This window comes from Eptesicus fuscus, chromosome 25 (assembly GCF_027574615.1).
Source record: "Eptesicus fuscus isolate TK198812 chromosome 25, DD_ASM_mEF_20220401, whole genome shotgun sequence".
In the NCBI taxonomy this organism is placed as follows: domain Eukaryota; kingdom Metazoa; phylum Chordata; class Mammalia; order Chiroptera; family Vespertilionidae; genus Eptesicus; species Eptesicus fuscus.
The window spans coordinates 1,525,160-1,542,500 of NC_072497.1; the positions used below are offsets into that span (position 1 = coordinate 1,525,160).

At 62.5% G+C, this 17,341-nt stretch overlaps 1 protein-coding gene across 1 annotated transcript in view; it reads left to right on the top strand.

The window, feature by feature from the left end:
* The first annotated feature begins 3,201 nt into the window (after window positions 1-3,201).
* Window positions 3,202-17,341, top strand: part of CEMIP (cell migration inducing hyaluronidase 1) — a 141,666-nt gene continuing 127,526 nt past the window's right edge. Inside the window, exon 1 of the mRNA XM_054713239.1 lies at window positions 3,202-3,420. The gene's annotated coding sequence lies outside the window, so the exon portion shown is untranslated. The remainder of the gene's footprint in view (window positions 3,421-17,341) is intronic.

The window sequence follows — 17,341 nt, forward strand, 5'->3', positions numbered from 1 at the left end:
GCCTGTACCTGAGCTGCGGGCTGCATCCCCAGTAGGGGGTGTGCGGGAGGCAGCTGATCCGTGATTCTCATGGGGTTTCTCACTTTCTATCCCTCTCCCTTCCTCTCTGTAAAATGAAATGAATCAATGAAAATAAGCCCTGGCCGGTGTGGCTCAGTGGATAGAGCATCAGCCTGCGGACGGAAGGGTCCCGGGTTCGATTCCCGGTCAAGGGCACATGCCCAGGTTGCGGGCTCCATCCCCAGTGCGGGGCGTGCAGGAGGCAGCCGATCCATGGTTCTCTGTCATCACTGATGTTTCTCTCTCTCTCTCTCTCTCCCTCTCTCTTCCTCTCTGAAATCAATAAAGAAATATATATATATTTTAAAAAATGGACTGGCTGCTGGACCTGCACGCAGAGGAGCAAGCGCTTGGGTGGAGGGGGTTTGGGCTGGTCCCGCGGCCAGAGTGTGCGCTCAGCATGTGTCCACAGAACGGCTCCCGGCACAGCCCGTCCATCACGGGCGCTGAGTGGGGGTGCGGGCGGCCCGGGCTGAGGAATCCGGCTGTGGACACGCGGGTCCCGCCTGCAACTCATCAGCGCTGCTCGTCTCCCCGGGGCCCGGGCCGGAGATAAAGCGAGCCGGGCGCCAGAGGAATGCGGCGGCCTTGGGAAATCATGACAAAGCGCTTCTCGGAGCTCAGCCCGCACGGGAGGGCTGAGCCGCCTCCTGGGGGCCAAGTGTACCCCATCCCCTGTGACTGTGGGCCCTGGCCGGTGTGGCTCAGTGGCTAGAGCATCGGCCTGCGGAGGGGAGGGTCCCGGGTTCGATTCCGGGTCAAGGGCACAGGCCCGGGTTGCAGGCTCGATGGGGATTGCAGTGTGGGGCGTGCAGGAGGCGGCCGATCCATGGTTCTCTGTCATCATGGATGCCTCTCTCTCTCTCTCTCTCTCTCTTTCTCTCTCCTTCCTCCCTTCCTCTCTGAAATGAATAAAAATACATGGAGTGGCCAGATTATGATGATCTCTGAATGCATAATCATCTGGCCACTCAGTGTGTGTGTGTGTGTGTGTGTGTGTGTGTGTGTGTGTATTAGAGGCCCGGTGCATGAATTCGTGCATGGGCGGGGTCCCGGGGTCCGGCCAGCCTGGCCAGGGGGAGGGGACATGGGCGGTTGGCCGGCCTGCCTGCTGGTCGAACTCCTGGTCGAGGGGACAGTTTGCATATTAGCCTTTTATTCTATAGGGTGTACACTGAGTGGCACATTATTATGCGCTCAGAGATCATCGTCATCTGGCCACTCGGTGCATATTTTTGAAGGAAAGGAACCAGGAGTGATGGTCTACAGAAGGGTCACTTGGTTCCCCTGAAATTGCCAGGCTCGGTTCTCCCAGGGCGCAGGCTGGCTGGAAGGAGGGGACTCCGGTCACATGGGGGAAGGGGCCCAGCTGTAAGCGGCAAACAAAGCGGAGGAGGCAGGGAGGTCTGGTATCAAAGCCCTCCCTTCACAGACAACAGACAGACCCAGAGAGGGTGAGGCGGTGGCCCGGGGTGCACAGCCTCCCAGTAGCCGGGTGCTCCCTGGGGCCAGTGCGGGCGGTGGGGGAGGGGGGGCCCTTGCCAGGAGCTTCGTTTGCTCTGCAAGAAATATCGAGAGACCGGCCAGTGTGGCTCAGTGGATAGAGCATCGGCCTGAGGACGGAAGGGCCCCGGGTTGGATTCCCGGTCAAGGGCACCTGCCTGGGTTGCGGGCTCGATCCCCAGTAGGGGGCGTGCAGGAGGCAGCCGATGCATGATTCTCTCTCATCATTGATGATGTTTCTCTCTCTCTCTCCCTTCCTCTCTGAGATCAATAAAAAAAAATCTATATTAATAAAAGGGTGATATGCTAATTAGACCGGATAGACCAGATGTCTTCCTGATGTCATTCTGGACATCCTTCCTGACAAAGCCAAGGCCCGGGTGAAGCCACCTGGGGTCCCAGGTGCCTGCCCAGGTGAAGCTGGCCAGGGTCCCAGGTGCCTGTAGCTGGCCGGAAGAGGGAAGCCTGGGTCCCAGGTGCAGCGACCAAGGCAGAGACGGTTAGGGGCGGTCAGACAGGCAGGCAAGTAGTTAGGGGCGATTAGGCAGGCAGGCAGGCGAGCAGTTAGGAGCCAGGGGGTCCCGGATTGGAGAGGGTGCAGGCCAGGCTGAGGGACCTCCCCCGCTCCATGCACAAATTTCATGCACCAGGCCTCTAGTATATATATAAAAAGAAATATTGAGAGATGACACCTTTGACCCTTGAAGATCAGGGTCTGCCCACATCTGGAAAGGATTCCCACATACTGAGCACCTACTATGTGCTAGGTACTGCTACCATCCCAACCTCTTTTTAAAAAATATATATATTTTATTGATTTTTTACAGAGAGGAAGGGAGAGGGAGAGAGCGTTAGAAACATCGATGAGAGAGAAACATCAATCAGCTGCCTCCTGCACACCCCCCACTGGGGATGTGCCTGCAACCGAGGTCCATGCCCTTGACCGGAATCGAACCCGGGACCCTTCAGTCCGCAGGCCAACGCTCTATCCACTGAGCCACACCGGCCAGGGCCCAACCTCTTTTAAGTCCCCCCTTCAGTCCTGCGGGGAAGCGTCCTAGGACCCATTTTTTCCCAGGAGGAAACCGAGGCCCAGGCACATACCCCGAGCGTCTGACCCGGTTCCCATCCAAGGCCAGCCATGTGCCATCGGAGGGCCTGCGGGGTCCCCACCGCAGGGATAAGGCCACTCTTTTCATGACACGTTAAACCAACCAACAAAAAAAGATGGCGAGGCGTCGGAGCCCTGAACCCCACCAGACACGAAGCTTGCTTCTCTCTCCTCCGCGGCCTTCTCCTCCCGGGAAGCCAGCAGCGCGCGCGGGGGATTTTCTGTCCCTGGAGCCTGGGACGCGCTCCCAGCGCCGGGTCCGCCCGCTCCGAGCCCGGGGATCCAGCGCCCCCACCCGGCGGCTGCGGCGCCTCCTCCGTGCGCCTGGCTCCGGCCGGGGCGCAGCGGGGGGCCCCCGCCCCACTCGGGCAGGCGGGAGCTCGGGGCGGGCAGGCGGGCGGGCGGGGGCGGGCTGGTGGCTGGGCGGCTGGGCCCCGGGGAGGAGCCAGCGCTCTGGCTGCCCGCGCGGCAGCTATAAAGCCGGGCGCTGGCGGCGGCGGCGGCGGCGGCGGCTGGGAGCGCGAGCGGAGCGCAGCGCAGCCGGGAGGTCCAGCCGCAGCCGAGCCCGGCGAGCCAAGAGCCCAGAGTCTCGGGCAGCTCGGCAAGGCCTGCACCCCGCTTCCCGGACCAGCCACAGCGCTGCCTGCCCGCGGCCCGGAGCTCTCGGCCCCGCGGCCACCGGACGCGCCGGCCTCTGCGCTCCGGCCGGGGAGGCGTGGCACGCAGCCTGGGCGCCCGACCGGGAGGTAAGGCGGCTGGCGGGCGCGCGGGCTGCCCAGCCTCGGAGAGGAGGGCAGAGTGGGGGGTCGGGGAGGGGGGGGGAGGTGGGGGCCGGCGGTTCCACTCGTCGCAGGAAAACGTCCCCCAGCATCGGCTTCTGTTTGTCTGCTCTGTGCTGTCCGTCTGTCCCTGTCCTCGGTGAGGTTTTTCTCTGCGATCCTGTGATCCTTTGCAAAGCGGCAGGTGCCGGGGCGCCCGTATCCCTGGAGCGCATCCAGCGAGGAGGGTGGGCAGGCCCCCCGCTTTCCATCGAGTCCTCCCTCCTGCAGGGGTCGCGGGGGCTCGCGCCCAGGACGGCCCTCCGCGGGGGGCGCTGCTCGCGGGGGGGTCAAGTTGCGGAGTCTGGACGAGACCCGGAGCCGCTCGCGCTGCGCACAGGGGCGCGCGCGCCTGGAGACAGGTCTGCGCTGCGCCGCCCGCCGGGTCTCAGCACCGGCTCGTGTCCGGTCTCCGCTCCTCCTCCTCCTGCTCCTCCTCCCCCGCCGGACAGCAGCGCCAGGCTACGGGTGGGGTGGAGGCCATGGAACGGCAGAAGACACGAGGGCCCCCCGCGGAAGATTAGACGGAGGCTCCAACCTGGCATCTCCGGAGGAGGGGGTCGGTGGTTCCCGGCAAGAGACGTCGGCTCCGGGAAAGGTCACATGAGGTCGGAAGGCGAAGGCAGGGACCTGGCGGAGGAGCGCAGGCCGGGTCCCCAGCGCGCGGCTCCGGGAACGAGGGCCAGAGACGCTCCGGACCGGACGGACGGACCCGTGGGGGCGCATGTGCTCCCGAGAAAGGCGTGCTCCGTGCGCCCAGGGGATCAGCGGCGGACTCGCGCTCAGCGCATCTCGGGGGCCCGGGGCGCCCCAACACCACGCGCTGCCAGCTGCCGGATGTGCGGTCCCGAGTCCTGCTCCCTGCAGCCAACGCTGCCCACAGGTGAGAACTCCCTTTTGGAACGGACTCTTTGATGTGGGAGCCACTGCCCGGAGGAGCGAGTCTCTCCATTCCGGCGGGCGGTCTGGAGAGAGAGAGAGAGAGAGAGAGCCGGGGGGGGGGGGGGGGGGGGGGACGGGCGGGCGGGTGCACCCTTGGTGGGGGGGTGGGAGCCCGCGGCGACGCGTGCCCAGGCGCGGCGCCACCATGGACAGCTCCCAGGCGCTTCCTCCGCGCCGGGTCTGTGGCCCTGGGTCTCTGGGAACTTGAGCGCTTCCCTCCCAGATTCAGGGCCTGAGAGCGCAGGGCAGGAGAAGAGGGAGGGCTGGTCTGGGGGAGCCCCCAGCCGTCCTGTCTGCCCCAGGAGGAGAGCGTGTGGCCCAGCATGGGGTCACCCTGGGCTCCTGGAGTATCCGAGGGAGGCGGGGAGGGGATCTCCCAGGGTCACAGTTCTGCTTTGAGGACATTACGAGAGGCCCGGTGCATGAAATTCGTGCACGGGGGCGGGGGGTGTCCCTCAGCCCCGCCTGCACCCTCTCCAATCAGGGACCCCTCAGGGGATGTCCCTGTGCGATTGGGGCTGAGGGACCCCCCTCTCTCAATCTGGGACCCCTGGTTCCTAATTGCTCACATGCCTGCCTGCCTGATCGCCCCCCCGCAACTGCCCCCTGCTGGCCTGGTCGCTCTCAACTGCCCCCCTGCCAGTCTGGTCACCCCCCAACTGCCCCCCTGCTGGCCTGGCTGCCCCCCCAACTGCCCCCCTGGCGGCCTGGCTACCCCCCAACTCCCCCCCTGCCAGTCTGGTTGCCCCCCAACTGACCCCCCTGCCAGCCTGGCTGCCCCCCAACTCCCCCCCTGCCAGTCTGGTTGCCCCCCAACGGCCCCCCTGCCGGCCTGGTCGCCTCCTAACTGTCCGGAAGGAAGTTGGACGTCCGGAAGATGTCCGGTCTCCTGGTCTAATTAGCATATTACCCTTCTATTAGTATAGATTTAGTGAGTGAGGTATGCCGGGAGCATAGGTTCGTGTCCCAGTCCCAGCGGCAGCATGGAACGAGCCGGATCGAGCAAGTTTATGGAGAAACGGTCTGGGTGCCTTTGCAAGAGCAACTGTGCTGTGTTCTGAGCCCGTTTTTCTCCAAGGGGCGTGCCACTCTCCACAAGGCCCCCCCCCCCGCCCCCCGCCCCCGTGTCTCCTCTGCAGCCCAGCGTGGGAGTTCCCTGGCTGGTTGCCTGGGAACACGTGGGCGCGAGCACCTGTGGGGCTTCGTCTGCCCATGAAACAGGTCCCTCCCCTGCATAGAAACGCCGTGGGCTGGGGCGTCTCTGTCCTGGCATCTCCATGCACCCGGTGGTGTGGATCGTCCCCCTATGGAAAACGTGGGAGGGGATCGGGTCCGCGTCTGGGGGTGGGAGACCGGAGAAGGCCTGCGGAGAGGAGAAGCATTCGAGCATCTCCTTGTATATCCTATATCATAAAAGGCTAATATGCAAATTGTCCCTCTGACTAGCAGGCGGGCCGGCCAACCGCCCATGTCCCCTCCCCCTGGCCAGGCTGGCCGGACCCCACCCATGCACGAATTCATGCACCGGGCCTCTAATATATATGTACTGAGTGGCCAGATTGTGATGCGTTCAGAGATCATCATAATCTGGCCACTCAGTGTATTTATTCATATACTAGAGGCACGGTGCACGAATTCGTGCCCGGGTGGGGTCCCTCGGCCTCGGCCAGAACCCAGCAGGAAGCTAACATACGGGTCTGAGTGTCTGCCCCCTGGTGGTCAGTGCGCGTCAAAGCGAACGGTTGAGCGGTCAGCCGAAAGGTCGGACGCTTAGCGTGTTACGCTTTTATGCTATAGGATGTTATTGATGTCAGAGAGGCAGGGAGAGGGAGAGAGAGAGAGAGAAACATCCGTGATGGGAGAGAATCATGGATCGGCCGCCTCCTGCACGCCCCCACACTGGGGATGGAGCCCGCAACCCGGGCATGTGCCCTGACCGGGAATCGAACCCTCACCTCCTGGTTCCCAGGTTGACGCTCAGCCACGGAGCCTGGCCGGCCGGGCCAGATGTATTTTAAAGACGGCTGCACCTGTCTTGTGACGTGTGTTCCCCGGCCCTCTGCTCTCTCCCCTGACCCAGTGATTATTTCACAGGGACTCTGTCTTCAGCTTATTTCCACGTTGGAGAACTCGACGGGACCGATGAAGGTGCTGAAGTTGATCGCAATGCAAAAAAAAAAAAAAAAAAAAAAAAAAAAAGTTGAATTCAAGATAAATGGGCGCATTTCCTGTGCGAGGAGAACGTGGCCTGATTTTTCCACCCGCACTGCTGGGAGGCAAGATCAAGTAAGTCACTTCACCCCGCCCTCCCCGCCTCCTGGTTCGGAGGATGCGTGCTCTCTGAGCCTCCTGTCCGAGGAAGGCAGGGCCTCCCCGGGGCCTCCGTGTCCCGATGGGGTGAGGTCCTCCTGGGAATCGGAGGGGAGTGGGGGTTCCCTGCACCGGCAGTGCCCGGCCAGGAGCCCCTCCCTCCGTGGTCCTCCCCACACGGGAGGCTGGGTGTCTGAGGCCCTGCCTGAGACCTCGCTGTGCCCGGAGCCCTGGCTGAGTGCTGTGGCCCGTTGGGTTTCAACGTTCCTTCTAGTCCGCCCGGCGGGGCTCAGGGGCTGAGCATCGACCCACCTAGGAACCAGGAGGTCAGGGTTCGATTCCCGGTCGGGGCATGTGCCCGGGGTGCAGGCTGCACCCCCAGTGGGGGGTGTGCAGGAGGCAGCCGATCCGTGGTTCTCTCTCATCATGGATGTTTCTCCCTCTCCCTCTCCTTCCTCCCTGAAATCAATAAAAATATATTTAAACAAAAGACATTTCCTCCCAGTTCTTCATGTGGGTGCAGGTCACCAGCATGGGCAACACCCCAGGAGTTCGATTATGGCCTCGTCTGGGCCCCCCTCATGGTGCCTTCCACCCCGCCCCCCAAAGTGTGTGTGTGTGTCTGTGTGTCTGTGTGTGTTGTATGTGTCTCTGTGTGTAGTGTGTGGTGTGTGTTGTATGTGTGGTGTGTGTGTGTATGTGTGTGGTGTGCATGGTGTGTGTAGTATGTGTGTATGTGGTGTGTGTGTATGTGTGTGGTGTGCATGGTGTGTGTAGTATGTGTGTATGTGGTGTGTGTGTATGTGGTGTGTGTGGTGTGTATGTAGTGTGTGTATGGTGTGTGTTGTGTGTGGTGTCTCTGTGTGTTGTGTGTATGTGTGTGTGATGTGTGTGTATGTGTGTGTGATGTGTGTCTATGTGCTATGTGTGTATATGTGGTATGTATGTAACATGTGCATGCATGTATGGGTGGTATGTGTATTGTGTGTGATGTGTGTCTGTGTGCTGTGTGTGTGGTGTCTCTCTGTGTGTGTTGTGTGTGTTGTGTGCAGTATGTGTCTCTCTGTGTTATGTGTGTGTGTTGTGTGTGTGTGTTATGTGTGTGTGTGGTATGTGTGTTGTGTGTGTGTGTTATGTGTGTTATGTGTGTGTGTGGTGTCTGTGTTGTGTGTTTGCAGTCTCACATGCTGGTGCTGATTCTTGACCTTCCTTTCCAGGAGGCAGAAGGAGGCTCAGCGCCCGGCGCCGAAGGCCGTGGAGGCGAGGCCGAGCCCACACCCGGGGCCTCCGGTGCCTGACGGTGCCCCCGCCCCCGGCGTGTGCAGGGAGCAGGAGGCAGGGCCCTGGCCCCCCGCGAAGTCCCGGCTGTCTTCTCGGCTCGCCGCGCAGCTCCGGACCCGGTAGGACCGCTGTTGGCGCCGTGCGGGGCCGGGCGGGGTGGACAGGGCTCCCGGGCCTCGGCCTCCTGTCTGTGGCCGCGGCGTCCCGGGACAGACAGACGGACGGCAGGAGCGGCGTGCCTGCCGTGGGGAGGGCCGGGGGACGCGTGCGGGGCCTCGGGGGCTCTCCGGCCCCGGATGGCGTGGGCGGAGCAGCGGTTGTGGCTGCGTTCCCCACGGGCAGGTGCGGCTCCGGCGAGCGTGTGTTGGGCCGGCCCGTGGGCTGGGCTCCTGCACGGAACGGGCCGTGTTGCGGGATCGCCAGCTCCGTGGGCTTCGTGGCTCTTTCCTTGCGATGCGCCCGCTCAGGCGGTGGGTCTCGGCGGAGCCGTGCCCAGTTAGCGCCTGTGCCGGGCCTTTGCCATCATGTGGCCGGCGCCTCGGTGTCCTCTGGGCCGCGGCCAGGCGGCTGTCACACCGTCACGCCCGCGTCTGGCCAGGTGAGGGGGTCCCAGGGGGACGTCCCGTGCCACTGCCTCCCCACGGCTCCGCCAGCTGTTCCGCCAGCTGTTCCGCGGGGCCCTGGACGTCCGGCCCGAGCGCCTGGCCCGTGGGGACTTGGTTAAGTTGGGAGTAACTCTGACGGCTGCCATGGGGACTCTTGTTAATCTCCGCGCCCCGTCTTTCCAGGCGCCATCTCGCCTCTGTTGTAAGCCCCCCACCCTCCCTCTCTCCTCTGTCTGTGCTCCTACCCGGCTCTGCAGGAGGGAGGCTGCCCGCCGAGAAATGTCACCAACATGCGTTTGCCCCCTGGCACCCAGGGACCCCCCCACCCCGCCGCCGCCCAGGGCCGGCTCTGGCCCAGCTGGGCCCAGGAGCGCAATGCCCCCTCCTTCCAGGTGAGGGAGCCGGGGGCACCTCCCCCTCCCTCCGGCAGGTCTCCCCCGCCCTCCAGCCCCGACAGGCTGGCTCCCGGAGGCCTTATCTCTGGATCTCCTGCCAGGGCAGCCGAGTGACAGGGTCCGATATCACTGGGGTTTCAGCAGCTCTGACCAGACAGCTGTTTAGGAAAAGCCGGTGTGTGCGTGTCTTCCTCCCAGCTGTCCGCGGAGAGAGCCCCAGGCAGTTCCTGTTCCTGGGAAGGCAGGCGAGGAGCCGGCGGTGCCAGGGCCCTGCCTGGGGGGGGGGAGGGCAGGGGGTGCAGGCTTGCCCAGGCCGGCTGTCCTGGGTCCCAGGAACTTGTCAACATGCAGGCCCTGATGGGCAGGTCTGGGGCGGGGCCTGGGCGTCTGCCTGGGATGCTGCCTCCCGGCCGCTCACGCTCCCTGATTCCGAATCAGCTCTTGTTGGCGTCGCTTCTGCTGTCCGCGTGGACGGGGCCCAGCTGGCCCGTGTCCTCCTCACGACCCCCCAGATGCCTGGAGACAGCTGTCACTCGTCAGCTGCCTCATCGGCACATTAATTACCTGGGTCCCTTGCGTCTCCCCAGGCATCCTCCCCCCCCCCCCCCCCCCATCACAGTGAGTTGTCCAGAGCCCTCTGACCCGGCGTCTTTTCTTTTTTTTTTTAATAATATATATTTCATTGACTTTTTACTGAGAAGAAGGGAGTGGGAGAGAGAGTTAGAAACATCGATGAGAAAGAAACATCGATCAGCTGCCTCCTGCACGCCCCCCACTGGGGATGTGCCTGCAACCCAGGTACATGCCCTTGACCGGAATCGAACCTGGGACCCTTCAGCGTCCGCAGGCCGACGCTCTATCCACTGAGCCACACCAGTCAGGGCAAGATCACAACTTTTTGGGGGAACCTGGACACAGAGTGGGAGCTCATTTCTTTCCCTCCCTCCCCGCCCCCTCCCTGTGGCATCCCCCTGGCTGTCACAGCGGCCTCTGCTGAGCCCCAGGGGCAGGTGGTGTCCGGAGAGAAGGGACCCCAGTGTTGGGTCATGTTCTGTGTCAGCCGCCCGGGGAGGCGGGATTGGGTGAGCGCTGCCTGCCCTGCAGAGCGAGCTGTCCAGCGTGGGGGTTCGGAATCCGTGGGGGAAGTCGCCGTGCCGTGTGAGGGGCCGGGGCAGGTGGCTCAGGAGAAGGGGCGGGAGGGGGTGGGGAAGGATCAGCCGCCGACAGGGCTTCTCTGCTGAGGCTCAGTCGGAGGTGGGACGTGGGGTGCAGAAGGCGTCTCACACAGAGAGGCCACGGGAAAGATCTAGAAGCATGGACAGGCCCCAACCTCTCACCTCCTGCCCGCTCTCCTCACCTGCCCAGGCCCTGACCTTGGGGTACACCTCGCGGAAGAGAGAGTCCCTTGGAGCAGCTGGGGGTCCCTGGGTCCTGGAGGCTCTTAGGCCAGGGGTTTAAGATGATGTTAACCAGCCCCGACCGGTGTGGCTCAGTGGATAGAGCGTCGGCCTGCGGACTGAAGGGTCCCAGGTTCGATTCCGGTCAAGGGCATGTACCTTGGTTGCGGACACATCCCCAGTCAGGGGTGTGCAGGAGGCAGCTGATGGATGTTTCTCTCTCATCGATGTTTCTGACTCTCAATCCCTCTCCCTTCCTCTCTGTAAAAAAATCAATAAAATATATTGGGGGGAAAAAAGATGATTTTAACCAGCCCTGGCTGGTGTGTCTCAGTGGGTAGTGCGCAGGTCTGCGGACCAAAAGGTCCCGGGTTCGATTCCCGGTCAAGGGCACGTGCATCCCCAGCAGGGGGCGTGCAGGAGGCAGCCGACCCATGATTCTCTCTCATCATGGATGTTTCTCTCTCTCTCCCTCTCCCTTCCTCTCTGAAGTCAATAAAAATATTAAAAAAAAATGACTTTAACCATAACAAGACCCCCCCCCCCCCGCCAACAACATCTTACTACATCTGGTGTCTGGACCCGGTAGAACGTGGCTGGGCGGGCGTCGGGCCTGGGTTTCTCTGGGGCACCCGGAGCTCCGAGGGTTCCCGGAGCACAAGTTTGCAAACCTTTCTCTGCCCTGGGTCGTTTTCTTCTGCCCTCGGGTGTGTATATCCTATAGAACAAAAGGCTAATATGCAAATGGTCCCCTCGACCAGGAGTTCAACCAGCAGGCAGGCCGGCCAACCGCCCATGTGCCCTCCCCCTGGCCAGGCTGGCCGGACCCCACCCATGCACGAATTCATGCACCGGGCCTCTAATATACATATATATACACACACTGAGTGGCCAGGTTATTATGCGTTCAGAGATCATCATCATCTGGCCACTCAGTGCATTGTGGTTCCTGCAGCGTCTCCTTCACATTCCGACGTCTCGCTGGGTTTCGTGAATGTCCACGGACGTGACACCAGTACCACCTCGTGTGTGACAGCCACACACACACACACACACACACACACACACACACACACACACACACGGGGTCGGGGGCGGCCAGTGGGAGGGGGCACGGCACGGGTGACCCTGGTTTTCCCCGATCCCGGGGCTGCGGGCCGCCCTCCCTCCTCTCCCCCGACGGCGGGCGGCACGCGCTGGGGAGGGATGGCACCGTGGTGTCTGCCTCGTTCCCGGCCCAGCGCCTCTCACCTGCCTGATTCCCGGGCTCTTGGCCTTGCTGAGTGGTGGGCCAGCCGTTCCCAGCAGCTCGGTTTCCTGCAACCCACTCCCCCCGTCCATGTCCCGGGTCCCCAGACCCCCCCAGGCCGCCGACTGGGGGGTGTCCCCGCCTCCCAGCTGGCAAGAAACACAGGGATGAACCCCACAAGGAGGGAGCAGGGGGCGTCGAGATGGGCCAGCCACAAGCCGGTGGTTTCGGACGAGCCCGCCTCCGAGCTGACGGTGTGAGCAGCCGCTGAGTAACCCTCTCTGGGCTCGGCAAAACCGCAGCCCTCGCGGCTCACCCAGTACGTTTCCTCTCCTTTCAAACGCGTGTTTACCTTCTGGGGAATGGGATCCGTATGTTTCAGATCCGTGTCCGTGTTACTCAGCAAAAGCTTGTGCCCCCCCCGCCCCCCCCCACATGGCTGAGCCGTGACTGCGCCCTCTCATTCCCCCCCCCATCCCCTGCCCGCTCCCCCCGCCTGCCTGCCTCCCGCTCGGCCCACCTGGGGCGCACAGCTGAGCCCCTGCCCCCGGCTGAGCCCCGGGATGGTCTTTTTACTTTATTTTTTTACGAGACCCAGTAGACGCAGCCGCCGGAGGCTGGAGGAAAAGCCGGGAACACGGACCCTGTCCTGATTCAACGTTTTCACACGTGGTTCCCTGTGGGTTTTTGGCAGGAACGTGGAAGTTCAAATGTCGCGTCGCAGTATCAGATGGATAGCTGAGTTTTCTGGTGCCCTCTTTTTTTAAAAAAAATATATTTTTAAATATATATCTTATTGATGTTTTACAGAGAGGAAGGGAGAAGGATAGAGAGTTAGAAACATCGATGAGAGGGAAACATCCATCAGCTGCCTCCTGCACGCCCCCCACTGGGGATGTGCCCGCAACCAAGGTACATGCCCTTGACCGGAATCGAACCTGGGACCCTTCAGTCCGCAGGCCGACGCTCTATCCACTGAGCCACACCGGCCAGGGCTAAAAAATATATATATTTATTGATGTCAGAGAGGAAGGGAGAGGGAGAGAGAGAGAGAGAGAGAGAGAGAGAGAGAGAGACATCCATGATGAGAGAGAATCGTGGATGGGTTGACTCCTGCACGCCCCCTGCTGAGGATTGAGCCCGCGACCCAGGCGTGTGCCCTTGACCGGGAATCGAACCCGGGACCCTTTGGTCCACAGAGTGGATAGACCCGGCGCTCTATCCACTGAGCCACACCGGCCAGGGCTCTAAGGCCCTCTTCCATTTCAACCCTCCCCTCCCCCTCCCCCCTCCCCCTCCCCCCACCCCCTCCAGGGGTCTGCCCCCCTCTTTCCCGAGGCAGAACTGCCTCCGGGCGCCAGAGATGGGCGGGTGATGCCCAAGGCCCCTCGGGCCCTTCGACGAGCCGTGGCCTTGAACTGGGGGCAGGACAGACAGGAGCTCTGAAGCGGGTCCCTCCCCGCCTCCCCGGCTGCCCTCTCTCTTGGGGGGGAAGGCGGCGGCGGCGGGGGGGCCGGGGGGGGGGAGGAGGTATGATGGTTCGCCACAGGAGAATGTTTTGCTCACGCTGGCTGGGCCGATGCGTCACCCCGTCTACGCCTTCTTACCAAGAAGGCCCCGAGTTCACCGGATTTCTCAACCCGGTTCCCGGTAGCGAAAGAGAAAGCGCCGTGGGGTCCTGCCTCCGGAGCGAGCGCCCGGTAGCCAGGACTGCTTCTCATTTGCGCCGGCTGTCCGCGCCCAGAGGCCCGGGGCCGTGGCCGGGAGTCTGCCGGGTGCCGGCTTTGAGGAGGCTTGGCGAGGCTTCGGACCGCATCGTTGCGGGCTGTGCCTCCGCAGGCGGGGAGCCTGCGAGCGAGCCGGGGTCTGTTTTAGATTTTAAAGATCCCCGGGTCAGGATGTTGTTACACATGCTGACCCATCCACGCGTCCCGGGGTTTTCTGGGAACGGCCTGGGGGTGGGGGCGGAGTTCCTTTCAGCCTTACCCATCCCCATGGGCAGTTGCTTTATTTGTTTTCTTAAATGTATTTTATTGATTGTTTACAGAGAGGAAGGGAGAGGGAGAGAGAGTTAGAAACATTGATAAGAGAGAAACATCGATCAGCTGCCTCCTGCACGCCCCCTACTGGGGATGTGCCAGCAACCAAGGTCCATGCCCTTGACCGGGATCGAACCCGGGACCCTTCCGTCCGCAGGCCGACGCTCTATCCACTGAGCCACACCGGTCAGGGCTGCAGTTGCTTTAAATAAGAAGCTGTTTTCAGCTTGCAAAGAAAAAAAAACAAAACCGAAACACGATGCTTTGATTCGATTTTGCTTCCTGAGCCTGGACGTGAGCTTCTGCGCCGCTGAGGTTGCGTGAGGACAGCTGGTCTCCAACGTCAGGGAGAGCGGGGGTGGGGGTGGGGGGGGGGTCAGACGTCGAATGGCGTGCATCTGGGGGAAGCCAGTGCTTGAGGAAGACTGGGTCCGGGGCGCGGCCTGTCCCACGGGAGCCGGGCCCGCTGTGCCTGCTCCTGCACCTCCAGAGCCGAGTTGGTGCTGAGCACACGGTGGTGAGGGACCGTCATTTAGGGGGATCAGTGCTCCCCGCTGACATTGCCCGGCCTTAGGAAGTGCCTCGCACGTTTCAGCCCTGAGACCCCGGGCAGGTGAGCTCCGGCTTTATTTATTTATTTAAAACGAGGGGCCCGGTGCACGAATTCGTGCACCGGTGGGGGCCCCTCGGCCTGGCCTGCAGGATCGGGCTGAAACTGGCTCCCTGACATCCCCCGAGGGGCCCCGGATTGCTAGAGGGTGCAGGCCAGGCTGAGGGACCCCACCGGTGCACGATCGGGGCCGGGGAGGGACCGTGGGAGGGCTCCAGGGCATGTTCAGCCCGTCTCGCTCAGTCCTGGTCGGCCAGACCCCGGCAGCAAGCTAACCTACCCATGGACGCATCTGCCCCCTGGTGGTCAGTGCACGTCATAGCGACAGGTCGACCGGTCGACTGTCTGCCCCCCGGTGGTCAGTGCACATCATAGCGAGCGGTTGAGTGGCCTTAGCATAGCATTAGCATATTATGTTTTGATCGGTTGAACGGCCGACCAGTCGACCGGACACTTAACATATCAGGCTTTTATTATATAGGACTAGAGGCCCGGTGCATGAAAATTCATGCACTGGACGGGGGGTCCCTCAGCCCGGCCTGCCCCCTCTCACAGTCTGGGAGCCCTCAGGGGTGGGGGGCGACCCAGTGATCAGGGGAAGGCGACGCCCCATCACACCTCTGCTGCTGCCACTGCCGGCAGCACAAGCCTCAGGCGGCCCTGGTTACCTGAGCCTCGGGCTGGCCCTGGTTACCTGAGCCTCGGGCAGCCCTGGGCGGCTGGGGGGCTGAGGGGACTGGGCGCCGCCATCTTTGAGGGCGGGGCAGTCAATTAGCATATTCCCTCCTTATTAGATAGGATATCTTTATTGATTTCAGGGAGGAAGAGAGAGGGAGAGAGAGAGAGAAACATCAGTGAGGAGAGAGAATCCTGGATCGGCTGCCTCCTGCACGCCCCCACACTGGGGATGGAGCCCGCCACCCAGGCATGTGCCCCTGAGCGGGAATCGAACCCTGACCTCCTGGTTCCTAGGTCGATGCCCAGCCACGGAGCCGTGCCGGCCGGGTGGGCCCATGGCTTTTAAGGTCAGTTCCTCTGAAGGGCCGTGCGGTCCTCAGCGGTTACCTGCAGCCGAGGGCAGCGTCCGGGCGACTTCTGTGGTTATAGGCAGGCTAGCCCGGGGGGGGGGCGGGGGGGAGGGGGGAGGGTGCCTGTCCCACAGCACCTTTGACCAGCGCTGACGCAGACCCAGTGAGGGCTTCCTGTAGAGATTGGGATCGGCCGCAGAGAGCTCTGTAAGCGGATAGGGCTGCAGCGAGACTGTGGCCCACATTTCATCCCGGGCGAGGCCTGGAAACCCAACACCCACTCGCAAGGAGGCAGCCGGGCAGGGAAGGGGCCGACCAGACGCGTCCTGGGGAGGGAGGGGCCCTCATCGCAGGGCTCGGGGCCCCACTGCCGCGTCCGATGAGCCACCGCGCATTGTTCAGCCCGGCCTGTGTACGGAGGAGGACCCGGGGGCTGGAGCTTCGAGGCAGTGAATCCGGGGCGCCCCGAGGCGCGGTGAGCGTAGCCGGTTTGCCCGGCATACACTCATCAACCAGCCTCGCTGCCCCCCTCCCCCCCCGCGCCCCCCCCCCCCCCCCCCCCCGACACGGAGCCCGCGGGCCCAGAGCTCCCGCTCCTGCCACTCATTCGAGGCGCAGGGCGGCCACGGGAATGAATGGGGATACTCAGGTGGGGGGCAGGGAAGCGAGAGAACCCCGCGATTCCTGGGGGGACTTAACGAGGGCTCTCGGGACAAAGGCAGGTCAGACGTCCCGGCACCGTGAAGGGCTCGGCATGGCCGGAGTGCGCGGGCAAAGACGGATGCGGCTGAGAGGTCGCAGGAGACCCGGCCTGGCAGGAGTCCCTCCCTGGCTTCTGAGACGGGATGGCCAGGGCTGCGAGGATGGAGGGGCAGCAGCCTGTGGTCGGCACAAGTGCAGGGGGGCAGACAGAGCCCTGGCTGGGTGGCCCAGTGGTTAGAGCGCCGGCCCGCGCGCTGAAGGGTCGTGGTTCTATTTCCGGGTCAAGGGCATGCACCTCAGTTGAAGATTGGACCCCCCGGCCCTGGTCAGGGTGCATTCGGGAGGCAACCAGTCGATGTGTCTCTCTCATATTGATATCTCTCTCTCGCACCCTCTCTCTCTCTCCCTCTCCCTCTCTCCCTCCCACTCTCTCTCTAAAGATCAATGGGAAAAATATCATCGGGTGAGGATCTATACTAATAAAAGGGTAATATGCTAATTAGACCGGACATCTTCTGGACATCCTTCCAGACAAAGCCATGGTGTTGGGGGCCGAGGCAGAGGCGGTTAGGGGTGATCAGGCAGGCAGGGGAGAGCAGCTAGGGGGATCAGGCCTGCAGGGGAGAGCAGTTAGGGGGAATCAGGCCAGCAGGGGAGAGCAGTTAGGGGAGATCAGGCAGGCAGGGGAGAGCAGTTAGGGGAGATCAGGCCAGCAGGGGAGAGCAGTTAGGGGGAATCAGGCCAGCAGGGGAGAGCAGTTAGGGGGAATCAGGCTGGCAGGGGAGAGCAGTTAGGGGGATCAGGCCGGCAGGGGAGCAGTTAGGGGGATCAGGCTGGCAGGAGAGGGTGCAGGCCGGGCTGAGGGACACCCCTTCCCCCCGCCCCCGCCGTGCACGAATTTCGTGCACTTGGCTTCTAGTTAAAAGAATAAAAAGAAGCGGAGATGCAATGTCACCTTGCACGTAAGCACGTGAAAGCTTTCGCCTGCGCTTTCAAAGTCATCCTTGTACTTCCCGTGAAAGGGCATCCAATTCATGTCTGCATTTCTCCTGAACATTTTTTAAGTGATCATTTGACACGGATGCTTTTCCCCGATTTGGAGCGATTTCCATAAGTAAGATTCCTGAAGCTGAAATGATGTGGGCTCGGGGATATGGCCAGTTCCATGACCTCACCCCCCAGATCCCCCCCTAACTGCTCTCCCCTGCCCTTAGCCAGAGAAGCCTCTAAAGGTTTATCCAAACCCGCGCCACCCCAGACTGCGCACGGCAGCACTCTCCTCCCGGCGCCA